This window comes from Schistocerca piceifrons, chromosome 3, assembly GCF_021461385.2.
Source record: "Schistocerca piceifrons isolate TAMUIC-IGC-003096 chromosome 3, iqSchPice1.1, whole genome shotgun sequence".
In the NCBI taxonomy this organism is placed as follows: domain Eukaryota; kingdom Metazoa; phylum Arthropoda; class Insecta; order Orthoptera; family Acrididae; genus Schistocerca; species Schistocerca piceifrons.
The window spans coordinates 668567492-668582796 of NC_060140.1; positions in this window are offsets into that span (position 1 = coordinate 668567492).

The window sequence follows — 15305 nt, forward strand, 5'->3', positions numbered from 1 at the left end:
GCCAGTTTCAATTAAACTGATACTAGATTTAAATTACTTGAATTGTTCGAAAGGAAGCTAGGAATGTGCGAGGCCCAATACTTGTATTGTTTTATGGACAATAGATCAGACTTGAGTTATAGCAGGTTTTTTTTCATGGCGTGGAGTGATTGTGTATTGTATCAGAACAGTGACTTTAATTAGTTGGTTAATATTCTCCGAAGCAATTGATTTTACTTGAAAATAACAGCGAACAGTGTAAATTTCTTCTTGGAACTCTTAGATATTCTTAGAGAAGTGGAACTTTCAGATTACGCGAGTAAGGAAGAAGACTAGTTAGCATTTTAAGCAGTCAGGTGCAGAACATTTTAGTTGGGGGCACCATTTTAATTCACCACTGAGAATTCCCTGGAGGCCAGTACTGCAGCTGATTTCACCTGGACAGGTCTTAAGATTCTTCGCACGTCCAGCATCGGAAGTGTGTGAAGATAGACATGAAGTACAGAAACATTCAATAAATCGCCTCCTGACAGGCAAACCGCCACAGTTACTGTCCCGGACCCTCTGTCACTCTCTCCTGGTTACCTGCTCTTACGTTACAGCTGATTCTTATTTCTCGTTATGTTACATAACAGTTTCTCTGTGGTCTAGACCGGTCTAATAGGAAGTGGTGAGAGTGTAACGAAAGCTGATACCTAAATTCCACAGTCGTCCTAATGGCACTCCATATTGAGTAATTAATTTAGCCAAGTTTGTCGTATCATTTTTGGGTGATTCTTCAAGAGAAGCTAAATTTTTCCTGTCCAAAAGCGTGCAACACGAATTATTCTCAATGTGAAGACCGTTCTGGAGAAAAATGTTTTCTAGAATTAGGTTTACTGTTGCTGCTTCTCTTATATATTTGTCGATGAAGTGTGAAATAACAAGCAGATACCTTTTTACAATTAACAGCTCAGTTCACAAACTCCGAACTAGAAGAAGTAGAACAATATGACTATGAAGACTGAGGGACACAGACTTTGATCTATAAATCTGGCACTATTGAGGAGCGCACAGCTTGCGAGCTAAAGCAAGAACTTTAGCTCGTAATAAAGTCTTGTTTAAGAGGAGACAGTAGAACTTATCGGTAGCAGCATCAGTCAACTTCACAGCCGGGTTTCTTTGCAGTACCAACTCATGCACAGAGTGCGTCTGTATTAACTTGAGACAACTAAATATCTCAAAACGATGAATCGTACAAATAAAAATGTTCTAGGCAACAGTTAATATCAGTAAAGGAGACATCTGTCTGTGCTACAACTGGTCACCTTCTAGCCACCACCTACTGCGTGGGTAGAGTCGATTTTGTATTTTCAAATGAACCCCCCCCCCCCCCCCCCCATTTTATTGCTAAACGGATTCTACACCAAAAATAGGTACGGTACACCAAACCGTTTTATCCCATTCGTGGCAGATGGCGCTGTAATTGACAAATCTGAAGTATGCTGTTTTTGCGACTAAGAAGCGATACATATGATTCTACATCTCATTTGCGATGTGAATGTAAGCATTTGTGTTCTAACGGTTCATATTTAAGTTCAAAAGTTACTTCAGTGTTACAAATTTAATTCACAGTACAATATGGTTAGCCGTTTCAATATCACTTGATGCAACAATGTACCAACAGCCGTATGTATAGTAGGAACTTATTTTATGAACTTCTTATGTGCTACCAGTTTCGGTATTACATTGATGCCATCTTCAGGCCCAACACGTCATAGTCGTAAAAACACTATACACGGAAAGAGCCATATAACAGGATCCGTGAATCAAATCGTTGTGCAACAGCTCTTAATTGCCATCCGGCCGTTGTTGCCGAGCGGTCTAGGCGCTTCAGTCCGAAACCGCGCAACTGCTACGATCACAAGTTCGAATCCTACCTCGGGCATGGATGTGTGTCATGTCCATAGGTTAGTTAGGTTTAAGTAGTTCTCAGTTCTAGGGGACTGATGACCTCAGAAGTTAACTCCCACAGTGCTCAGAGCCATTTGAACCTTAGGTTAGTTAGGTTTAAGTAGTTCTACGTTCTAGGGGACTGATAACCTCAGATGTTAAGTCCCATAGTGCTCAGGGCCATTTGAACCATTTTAATCTCAGTGGCCAGGCGATGCATAACGATTTGATTCACGGATCCTGTTATATGGCTCCTTCCGTGTATAGCGTTTTTACGACTATGAAGTGTGGGGCATGAAGATGGCATCAATGTAATGCCGAAACTGGTAGCACATAAGAAGTTCATAAAATAAATTCCTACAATACATAGGGCTGCTGGTAAATTATTGCATCAAGAAATACATTCCAGCCGTTGTCGCACGGTCCATAATGAATCAACGAACGTTTCAATATCTGGTTCGAAATGACGTTTAGTGTGATACAGGAACAACAATGTGGTCGTAATAGTTTTCACTTGATTTTGGTGAACCCCTTGCCTCTCAGCACTGGGGTGCTTGATTTAGGTGAGTATCCGTGGCAGGTGTACCTGCCACTCTCACTTCCCCCCTATTGCTATGGCTGTGGTTTGTATTTTTCCGGTAACCGCGTAACAGCCAGCGCGAGAGTTACGGAAACTGGATGGAAATACGCAGCGAAGTAAGTCACATTGATGGTGGGGCTCGAACACAGCCATCTCAATCAGTCCCGGAGGCAACATAAAACTACGTTACCATGCAAGTAGCTTATTTGCCAGAAATTTCAATGTCTAGTCGTATTATTTGTACTGGGCAATCACACTTGCAACTCTCAGGTAACGTTTAAACACGAATATCAAACTTTAGAACACAAAGATTTACATTACACTGTAAGTGAAATGGAGAGTCAAATGCGTAGATTTTTAAATGAAGAAACAGCTTCACTTGATATTAAATATCAGTTCTAATTTTGTCAATTAAAGCGCTACCTACCAAGAACGGGGAACAATTGTTTTATAAACCGAACATATTTTTTGGCGTAAAATCCAGACATGCAACAGAGATGTGGATTTCCAATTTGGAAATACGGAGTTGACCTCTCCGTCTCAGGAGGGGTGGTTAGGAGGTGGTAATTTGCAGCACAGACAAAAGTCACCTTTATTAATGTTAACTTCGCACCTACAGCACTTTTCTCATACGATACATCGCTTTCCAGATATATTTACGTACCTGAAGTTAAAACAAACACCCTGTATATTTTTGATACCGCATAAAGTGTGCGTCAAATAGAATTCGACGGGTGGACGTCTTTCCTGCACTAAGAATCTCAGCAGACAAGATACTAATCACCCCTATAAAAGAACACGTCAGTTAGTCTCGAGCGCTGTGCAAGGCCTGGAGCTGGTACCAGACATTCAACCGATCCCTCACCGCTGGAGAAAGTTGCTATAGTGAAGTGGTGTGTCTGTACCAGCCGGCGTGTGCAATCTCCGGCGTTTCCACGAGCACAACGTTTATTTGCAAATGTGACAAAATTCCTGCCAACTGCTTGCAAATACAATTAAAATTCCTTAACTAGTTTTCAACGCCAACTAGGGGCGCCATCTTCAAAAGCAACTTTTACCTCACCTAACAATATCAAAGGAAGGTACATTAATAGCAGACAGACATTAGAACAAACACTTAATTTTTACAAATTAAATTGCATAAAAATACTCACACGTGGTTAAAAGGAAATTTGAGCGACATCGCTCTAGTCAAAACAATAAAACCACAATTAAAACATTTTCCACCTGAATACATAAAAGGTATGGTCAAAATTTTAAAACAATATATATGTATGCACTAAGGGCACTACAGTGGTGTAGGACACGAGTAAGTAACAGCGATTGCGCGAGAGGGCCGTAGCAAATGACGTGAGCATGATACAGCTCGCGCCATCTAGAAGCAGAATTTACAAAGGTTTAGCAACATCTATACGAAATTAATATACTAGTGATTGACAAATTTACAGGATGTAAATCATGAAAGCAAGGGAAAGGAAAACAGTATTTAAGGGCTTAACAGGGAAGTGGATAATCAACATTAGATATCAGACATCTTTAAGTGACGTCTTGTAGCCATTGAAAACATTTTTATTACGCGACTGCAGTTGTTCATTTAATATGAGGCCATCATTCAGAGAAAGATGTCATATTCGGCAGAACTCGCGAGAGTGATGCCCTTCGATAATTGCCCCAGCACTTATCGAAGCGTTAGGTTGTTTCAGTAGCAGCAGCAGCAGCAGCCGTCCTGGCGACATCAGTGGCGTCAGCCGGTCCCTCGCAGCGCCAGCGGCTTCCAGCAGCGCAGCGACAGCGGTGGACGCCCATCACCGCCCCTGGAAGCGGCTATTCATCCCCTGCGGCCGCCCTCCCGCCGGCAGCAGCAGAGTGGGTCTTCAGCCCCAGTAGGCGCCTCCACCTCCGCCTCCGCCTTTTTTCATTTCTCCCCCCTTCCTCATCACCGCCGCCGCCTCCGCCGCCGCCGCCGCCACGATTACGTGGTGTGTCTAGTCGCCCCCCCATTCCATCTTCCCACTTCTCACCCTCCCCACTCCTGCATCCTTTGTCGCCCCATCCCCGGCTCTTTCCAACTTAGCCACCTCCTCTGATCCCTTCCCTGCACTCCCCCACCCTGTTTCAACCGTACCTGCGGCCCCCACCCAGTTGGTGGCCCAGAGGGCTGTGGCCCACGCCCAACTATCATCGTCCCCATCGCCATCGCCGTCGCCAGGACCTGCCACCTCCCGTCATCTCCCAGTTGCTTCTGTTCCCGACGCCTCTTCCCACCCTTCTATCGCTGTCAAGCACCACAGCGGCACCCCCGCCTCCTCAGCTCTGAAAAGTCCCAGCCCCTTCCTCCTCCCCCTGTGGATGCCATGGATATCTCTCCCTTCCCCTTCTGCCCCCTCCTCTTCCTCCTCCTCCTACAAATACCATCCTGTCCTAATCCCTCAGTCCTCGAGGCCCGGAAACTCACCCTGCTCCTCCACCAACACTACCCCGGAGCCTGCATCTCCCTCCTCATCCCCCGTAGGGACTTGGTTCTAATCACCTTCCCTAGCTCGACCCTCCATTCTGACATCCTCTCAAGAATCCCCATCACCCGATTTGGTCCCAATGCCTCCCTTAACTCTGCTCCTTCCCTGTCCCCCTCCTGCCAACCTCAAACCCCGCATCACTCACTGACCCTCACCATCGTGATCTCTCGGCATAGTCTGACGTTCGTGGAGGAGAAGGTGTTGGTGGAGCTTAAGGTGCACCCCTACCTCGACAAACATGCTGTATGCCAGATTTACAATCCTGCCGACGCCACCCACCTTATGTGGGTGTTTTCTGAACACGTTCCTTCTAGAGCCCTTCTCCTGAAGGAGGGTGCCCTTCTTTTTCATTGCCGTTACAATGTTGACCCCTCCTGTTCCCCTTCTCAATCCATCCACTGCCAATTGTGGTTGCGTTACAATGCACATCCTACATCTGAGTGCAACGAGGCCCCCATCTGCCTGCACTTCAAAAAGCCTGACACCCCTCCACTCCTGAACTCACCATCCCCATCCTCCCTCTGGGTGCTCCCACCCCTCTGGCAATTCCCTTCATCCCCCCCCCCCCACTGCTGAGGACATCAACAGGTTTGTTATCATTGTCCTCCAAAACGTCTATCCATTCCAGTGTCCCCACACCCTCCAGCAGATATCCCTCGCCACCTGATCTGTCTTCCACCTTAATACCTATGCCACCTAGTCCCATAACCAAGCCCACTTCACCTTCTCCAGTCTCGACACATCTTCCCATAAACAAGAACCTCCTCATGCACACCCTCACAACCCACAGCATGGATGCCTTCCTCCTCAACGAAACCTTTCTCCAGCTCCAACATACAATACGTACTTCACCCTACCACATCCACTACTCCGATAATTCTCTCCTGATAGCATGTGGTGGAGTAGCCATTGGCCACCATCACCAGATCCCTGTTCAGCTCCAACCCCTCCTTCCTGACCCCACAGAAAACATGATCATCAGTCTCTTCTTCCCTGGCCTTACCATTACCTGCGCCACCATCTATGTCCGCCCCACTGCCCCTATTCCTTTCGACTTCCTTTCCCACATTGACCGTACCTTCTCCTCCTACATGATTGGCACTGATCTCAACATCCATAGTCGTTCCGCCGCCCAGTATTGGTGATGGCATCAGTTCCTCTCCACCCTCCAAGGTGACCTCATTCCTATTCCCCAACATACCCACCTCGAATCCAATACCACTCCCGATGTCGTCCTATCCTCCCCTAACGTCGTTGGATGCATAGTGGTGGATGTCCTTGACTCTATTGGCAGTGACCATCTCCCTGTCCTCCTCACCATTTCAGATGGTCGTCGGCCCTGTCCCGATTCTAGAATCGACCCTCCCTCCATGATTATTCCCGTGTCGACTGGAATGCCAACTGGAATACCCTCACTACCCGGGATGATAGCCACCCCCTCACCTAACATCGCCCTCATGACATTACCCATGCCGCCTCCTTTCTCCAGCAGACCTTGTCAGAGGCTGTGTGCTACTGTCACCATCCACAAGCACTGTCCCACTTTACTACCACAGGCCGTCCTCCTCCTCTATGAATCCCGCCATCTATACCATGCCTTCCTATACACGTGTGACTGGGACACACTACGAAGCCACCGGCAACTTCAATGACACTTTCGAAACTTGCTTGTGGCTAAGAAATGCCGGGACTGGCGATAGACATGCTTAATGCTACTCTACACATCAACTTGTCCAAGTACTGGTCAGCCTTCCACCACCTTACTGGATCTAAACCCCCCTACTACCACCCCTTTCCTGATAACCTCAGTAAGGCCAATCATTTTGCTTCTTACCTCTCTGATATCTTTACCCTCCCTGACGATCCTGAGTTCAATTACTCCCACTGACACCTCTGCCGCTCCACTCGCTCCTGGCTTCCAGTACATAGACAACATTACACACCCCAAACTCAATGCCCCCATCACTAATCCCCATCACCCTCCCGGTCACGACCGTGTTACCTATCATCACCTCCACGAAGCACCTGCCTCCTTCTTCTCCACCCTGGCCATACTCTATAATGTGGTCTTGTCCACCGGCTTCTACCCCAATCTGTGGAAACCCTCCCGTATCTTGATATTCCTCAAACCCAACAAACTGTCATCCTCTGTCTCCTCGTACCGTCCCATCAGCCTTACCTCAGAAGGTCCTGGAATCCATCCTCACCTGATGCATCCACCACCGTCTCCGCCAGCACCGCCTCCTTCCTGCTACCTAATGTGGCTTTCGACCGTCCTTCTCTGCCGATGACCTTCTCCTTCACCTCACTCACCTCCTCTCTGAACAACTCAACTCCCGTCGGTCCGCCATCTTCCTCTCCCTCGACCTTGAATGTGCTTACTACCATGTATAGCATTCCGGTCTCCTCTTCAAGCTCCAAACCTTCGCCCTTCCCATTAACTACACCCGTCTGATCGGGTCCTTTCTTTCCTAGCATCCTTCCCATGTCACCATCCATAACATAGAGTCCTACACCTTCTACCCCTCTGCCAGTGTGCCCCAAGGTTCTGTCCTCTCCCCTCTTCTCTACCTTGTATATACAGTGGACATGCCGCCACCTACACCCCCCCCCCCCCCGTCCACCTTCTCCAGTACACCAATGATGCTGCCTTCCTTGCCCTCGCCCCCACCCTGCAACGCTCCCAATACCTTCTCCAATCCCATCTTGCCCGGTTCACCACTTGGTGTAACCAGTGGTTGCTCAGGATCAATCCTTCAAAGACCCAGGTGGTCATTGTAGGCAAAACCACCCCTTCCTTCTGTCTCCTCGATTTCTACCTCGCAGTCTATCGCCGCCCTATCAACCTCACCCCCACCCTCAAGTACCTTGGTGTCACCCTTGACTGTTGGCTCTCCTGGACCCCCCATTTCCAGACAATCCAAACCAAGGCATGCTCCCAACTCTGCCTCCTCAAGCTCCTTTCTGGCCGCACATCGCGTCTAGATCCGTCCACCATCCTTCACACCTATAAATCCCTCATCCGCCCTATCCTCTACTATGGCCATCGCACCTGGATCTAATTCCCTCTTACCTTCTACAAATCCCTTCAAATTCTGGAACGCCATGTGCTCCGCCTCACCTATCGCAACCGCCTGCCCTCCCCTATGCAGATCCTGTGTGACCTAATTTCGTTCCCACACCTCCTCCTTTTCCTCAAACAGATACGGATCCTCTACACCTCCTGCAAACTCGACCCCCCTCACCTGCTTGTCTCTCTCATCCTTTCCCACCCCCATCTGCTGCCGCACCTGTACTCCCAAATCCCACCCGCTCTCCATTTCTACACACTTGAAATTGTAATGCACGATGATCACTGTATACTTTGACTTTCTTACCAGAAAGAAAAAAACGGAATTTGTTAAATGCCTGAACGATAGCTGAAGCTTCTAATTCAGTAACGGAATAACTTTTTTCAGATTTTGTTAGCACTCGGCTAGCAAAGGCAATGGTATTCTGAACAGTAGTGTCATTTTCTATGGCTTCTTGAAATAAAAGGGCACCAAGACCGACTTTAGAAGAATCCATGCTAAGGCAGAAATCTTGTGACAGATCTGGATGAGTTAGTATTGGCGCGTTAAGTAGCGATTCTTTCAAAGAACTGAATTCCAACTGTGCTTGTTCGTCGCAGTTCCAAATAGTATTTTTTCCAGTGAGAGAGCAAAGTTTTAGTGTAACTAGAATTTGCATGTTCAGAAAACGACGGTAAAAATTTACGAGACCTAGAAAACTGCGGACTTGTTTTTTTGTGGATGGAACTGGAATGGCTCTGATTGCTTCTAACTTTTCAGGATCCGGCTGAATGTCTTCAGAAAAAATAATATGTCCCAAAAACCTCACCTTTGACCTACCGAATTCAGACTTTTCCAAGTTAACTGTAATTCCAGATTCTTCAAAAGTACCTAATAAACTGTTGAGGATGCGATTATGTTGTTCGCATGAGGCTTCTGCTATTAGAATATCATCCACAGATAAAGTGATGTGACGTTTCAAGAAATCAGGTAATATGGAATTAAGCCCACGAATGAAAGCTCTCGAAGAAATGTTCAAACCAAAAGGAAGTTTCCGAAATTGATAACAAACGCCGAAACAAAGAAGTGCTGTGTATTTTCTACATTCTGGATAAAGTTCAATCTGATAAAAGCTGGATCTCAGATCAATAGAAGACAACACTTTTACACCACTAAAATTTTGAAGACGTTCCTCCAGCGTTTGCGGCCTGTCTGTTTCAGTAATGATGATAGTATTGATTTGTCTCGAATCTAAGACAAGCGTGATCGATCCATTTTTCTTCTCAACAACATGTAATGGATTGTTGTATGAGCTTACTGCAGGTTCAATAATGCCCTCATCAAGCATAGATTGTATTTCTGTTGTAACACGGTTCCTATAATGTGATGGAATTACGTATGGTCCAACACAAAATTTAGTATGCTCACGAACATGAAATTGGTATTGAAATCCCTTGATTGTTCCGGTTTTGTGAGTAAAAACTGTGGAATGTGCTTGCAAAATCTCAAAAAGGTCCTACCTATCAGTGTCATTACAATTCTCAATTGTTTGAATTTTATTCTGAATTAACTCATTAGTATCAAATATGCTGTCGATATCACCCCTGTCAGTACTTGCAGAGTGATTTGTTAGTGTGTGGTTCCGTTGAAAATTCCTAACTGTTGTTAACAGAAGGTAAAGCCGATTAATTGCCCCATCATGGTTTGAGAGCCAATCTTCAAATTTCAAAGCTATTGACTTACTTTCTTTCTCTTAACTTATTTCAGCATCGCGAAAGTTTAAGATTGCTTTGTATTCATTCAAAAAGTCTGCTCCCAATATAATCTCCGTCGACAGTAATGGAACAATAAGAAAGTTCATAGAGAAGCTGTGGCTTTGACAAAAGAATTCTAAGTTGGTTTGTTGGCATACATCTACACTTTTTCCAACGATTGCACCTTGTAATTTAATCTTACGTAACGGAAGTGTGGGGCAATCGTTCGATTTGTTGCACTTGCAAAAGGCTGTTTCACTAATTACTGAAATGGGACTGCCAGAGTCAAGTACTGCCGTAAATTTTACGTCATTTACTGTAATGTTAATCACAGGATATGCAATGTTGTTATGCTTTACATCGTGTTCCTGGAGTAAGATGTCCCTAAGGTCTTCCATTTTTACGTAATTATTAGCCACGGCAGCTAAGTCATCAGCTTCATAAGTACGTTTTGTGGCTGCCAGCGGTGTGTCACTGCCTAGTGTCTCTTTGTTGGCGCGCGTCGTTATTGGCATTTGGAGATCTAACTTCTACAAATTCACTTTGTCGAGAGGGCCCTGACCTGTTTGAATCCCGACAGTTCTGATGAAATTCAGGTCTGTCGTTTTGTCGGTAGTTTACATAGTTTCTTTTTTGTCGGTCATATGGTGGAGAACTTCTCCCGGAATCGTAACTGCACGGTGGACCGTTGAGTCTGACGTTATTCTGTCTCCCCCGATAATAATTATTTTGGTTTCCGTATTGTCTGTTTCTCTGACTGTCTCTGTGATAGTCATTACCGTGGAGAGGTGATCTTTACCTGTAATTATTACTACTCTGCCAACGCTTGTCATACGGGTGGTGTCTGTTTTGGTCACGATTTACGTTGTAAGAATAGCCTTGTCGTGTCCAGTTATTATTTCTTTCATCGCAGAATTGTGACGGATGTGACCTGTAATTGTTGTGTTCCTGTTATCGCATCCCGCGAGTGTCAGTATCGATTTCCAGTTCTTGTAAGAGTCCCTGAAAAGCATCAATGTCGTCTTTGCAACGTTCTGCCAAAATAATATGTCGTAAATGTTCAGGTAATTTGATTAAGCAAATGTGGATGAGTTCTGAGGGGCTGTATGGGTTTGACAGGTACTGATTCTTGTGCAACATGTCTTCAAAATATTTCACAAGACTGGAAAATTCAGATTGTTCGAAATGTTTCATCATTATGATGCCATGTTTTACTCGGTCTTGTGTAGCTTCAGACCAATATGCTGAGAGGAAGGCCTGATAAAATTCTCCTTCACTGTGACAATCGTGAATGACCAATCGCATTCTTACAGCTGGTTCATTCTCTAAATAGCCACACATAAATTCAAATCTGTACTCTAATGACCAGTTGGAAGGAAAACAATGAGAGAATTGATGGAGCCACGCTTGTGGATGAATGCTGTAGCCGTAATTCTTAAATGTTTTGAATTTACGTGTAGTAATAAACAGCTTATAGTAAAAATCATCGTGTCGGTGAGTCCCATGTCAGTCATTGTTACGTCGTGTCGGCGGTCCCATCGCAAAACTCGGTGCAGCTTATCAATTTCTTTCATAATTTTCGAAGTGCTCTGTGTTATTATTTTGTGGCTGTTCCGTATTTCTGTGTCCCTCTCCCGGTATTGGAGCGCGATTGTCCTCTGAAATATGTAATTCTTGTATTACCTGTGTCAACTGATCTTGTACTTCCCGGATTTCTCTTTGGTGTTGCGTATAAATTCGATTCTGATTTTGTTTAAATTTCCTAATTTGTTCGTAGTCTTCTGTGTCATTAAAGACTACCGGTCTTGTGTCATTCAGATTATCATCTACCTTCGTAGATAAATTATTTAGCTGATCCGAAAGTTCGACTACTTTCTCTGATAACGAACTAATTTCCTCCATGTGTCTTTCTGAACCAATTTTCAAACTATCTACAGTGTCCTTTAAGTTTTCCTGAGTTTTTGCAAGTAGCATAACCGAATCGGTAGATGCAACTGAGTCAATTTTAGCCCACAAGGTCTCATGATTTTCATGAACAACAGTTCGCAGTTCTTTTATGGCTGCTTCGTGATTCTGTAATGCATTTTCATGCCGCGAAAAAATAGGTTGAAAATGCTCACAAATTTGTGTTTTTACGTCATTACAGACTTTTTGACATTTCGTTTCATTGTTATGTAACTCAGTAGTTAAATCGTCACGTGTTTGTTCAAGCGTTGTGTCTAACTTTTGAAGATTTTGTTCCATTGTGTCTAACTTCCGAAGATTTTGTTCCATTGTGTCTAATTTTTGAAGCTTTTGTTGTGTTTGTCTCTGATTTGTCTAACTTTTGAAGCTTTTATCCCATTTGTTTCTGATTTTGTTCAAGCGTAGTGTCTAACTTTTGTAGCCTTTGTCCCATTAGTTGCATTAACTGTAATAACAATGCACTGGTGTCTGAAACATGTTCCTCAGAACTATTCGGCAGTGCATTTGAACCGGCGATATTCGCATTTTGAAAAGCAGAAAATGTGTCTTGACTTACTTGAGAAAACGGTGAGGACGCAAAGCCTGAATCTACAGTATTTGCAAGATTGTGTATTATCATTTCGGATTCCTGAGGCGAGCTGTTGCCGACCGATCGATCGATAATGCTTCCCTGCTCGCTAATTGTTTCACTGTCTACACCATTATTTGCAGATCGCTCCATTTCCCTATGCAGAATTACCAAATTACTATTTTGAACATTAGTTAATTCATTACACGGTGGCGCTAACACACTGCTTTCGTCTTCACTGTCATTTCTTAGTTTACTTTGGAGCCTGATATTACGTTTTTCACACGCCATTATTGTCACAATATTTCACACGATAACACAGAAAAGCACAATTTGAAGAGCAAAATAAGAAAATTCATTAACATAGCATTGAAATAATATCTCGTTAATTGCAAGCGCAGCTGCGAAATAATTGGTGCAAATCTACATGCATGCCACAACTGTTTTACTGTACAACAATGAAAAACTACAGCTACAAAGGAAATTCTCTCTATAATTACGCGCTAGCAATAAACAATAGCTACACTAATTACACAAACTACAAGAAAAAATCAGAAGATTCCAGTGAGGTATCCTCGGCTAAGGGTCGACGTATGAAATGTCCCCTTAGAAAAATTAATGAATTACTATGCTGGTAAACTTCTTACATTATTTGATTTTCAAACAGCTGAGCAGAACTGAACGTAGTCAGACATTTCGCTCTTTACCTATTGTGATCAACACTAAACTGACAACCAATATTTTTAGCGCAACGTAATCTGACTTTCAATAATCGCTACAAGAGAATGGCCCTGACTAACATTAACCTATACGTTTCACAAATTACTTAGCTCACAAAAATCTTCGTTACTCGAACTACTGCAATACAGCGAGCGCCACTACTACCAGCTAAATAAAAGATTCAAACTACTGAAGGCACTAACTATTGACAGGCATAGTTAGCAAATGAAAGATTTTGATAGAGAACAAACAATGTATTTACCTTAATAGTGTTCAAAAGTCATAATATATGTATCATTTCATGACATCCAGTCTTACAAACTTACTGTCTCTGATGGACCCACGTCCAGATCATCTGCTCTCAAAACTCCGCCATTTCTCTCCCCACATCCACCACTGCTGGCGGTTCACCCCCAACTGCGCAACGCTACGCGCTGTTAACATCCAGCTGCCCAACACTACAATAGCAAACAACAATGCAAAACAGCCACAGACTGCACACAGCACAGCCAGTGATTTTCATATAGAGCGCTACGTGGCGTTACCATTAAAAAAACCTAAACAGCCTACTTACAACTTCCGTTTATGTTGCACGACTTGTTGCGATTTTTTTTCCGTCAGTGGAATTTTTTCAGTGCTGAAGGCGCTTCCCGATTTGGGGTCCTTTACATTGTGGAGAATAGCATAAAATCATAGGGGCACAGATCTGGTGTGCAGGGAGAGACAAAACTGCTGCCATTGAGATTGTGGCCCAAAAGTTACCTGCCAGTCAACACTCTGTGTTAGGAGCGTTTGTCGTGTCGTGCTGGAGGAGGAAAGCTTTTAGTTACTCAAATGCAGGCCGTTGTTTTCCGTAGTGACTCCCACAATCGTTGCAACACTTGAACGCAGTAGTTATGGTTATGTGTGGTGCTTTAAAAAACAAATTCAAGGCCTATAATGCCCTTTCTGCTCGAACTACACAGCAACAATGTCTCCACGTTGGTTCTCGTCTGTCTGCTTCCCTCGGTTGTGGTGTCGCAACTGCAAATCTACTCTCGCATGTATAGCGGTTACAGCTCCACAGATATGTCAGCTGGTCAGCTGATTCACGACCAGTGAGGGAACCTGTTGCTGCCACCCCTTGCCCTCAGAAAAGAAATTATAGCTACTTTTGGGTTCACCTTATTCACATCTTTACATGTCTTTCAGACATTTAATATTATCCCTTCCACATTTGCGAGGTAGCGGCTGCTGTATTTTGTCAATAATAATAATTAGTCGCGTTCAACCACTATAATCGAACTAAACGCAAACCAACAACACATTTCGAGAAACACTGCTCTCATCATTAGTTTGAGGCACTAAAACTACATATTGTTAAGATTCTAAAGTTTTCAACGGGAATTTGTGATATTCACGGAATTAAATCAAATAAAAATACCCTAGGCTACTGCTGTGTGACTTACTTTACTATCATCCATCTGTGTATTTTACAGTCCCAGCACACTTCGAAAACACCAAGAGTCCGCTCTTGGCACAGACAGCTGATGACAACACAGTCTTCTATGTTGTGGAGTGTACTGGGGCGTATAGACAGAAATCGACAGTCTTAAACTAGGACCATGAAGCATAGCCCAAAGTGGTTTCATTTTTATTTTATTTTATGAACGCCGCAAATATGTTGTTGGAGTCTTGGTGTCCTAACTACATGTGGTTCTGGTATTGACAAACTGATGACAAGAGCATACTTCTTGCGACACGTTGATGATTTGTGTTACTAACGATTGCAGTGGTTGAACGCTACTAGTTGTTATTGATCTATGACAAGTATTGTAATACTCAGAAAATTAGTTTTTTTGTTTCTTTCACACCATTGAGAGTTACTTGACTAATTATTTGTGGTAGATACATTAAAAATATAAGTGCTTTAATTCTTATACATCATACATGTTCTATATAGTTTGCAGTTTTCTAACATGTTCCACATCTATGAGTTCTCTTCACATCCTGATATAAAAAAACATTCACCAGTATCTAATAAACACGAGCATTATAGTAATAAGCACGAATATCTCTGCAAAGGAAACCAATGTTTAAAGATAAATGAAGCCATCATTACAACTGAAATGTGAAAAGGTGGTAAATAATACACTTTTCTACTATTTCAATGACTAATGACACCATTGTAGAACGCTAAAGAAACTCTATGGCCTATTTTATTTATTTAGTTACATGTCAAGTTCCGTAGGACCAAATTGA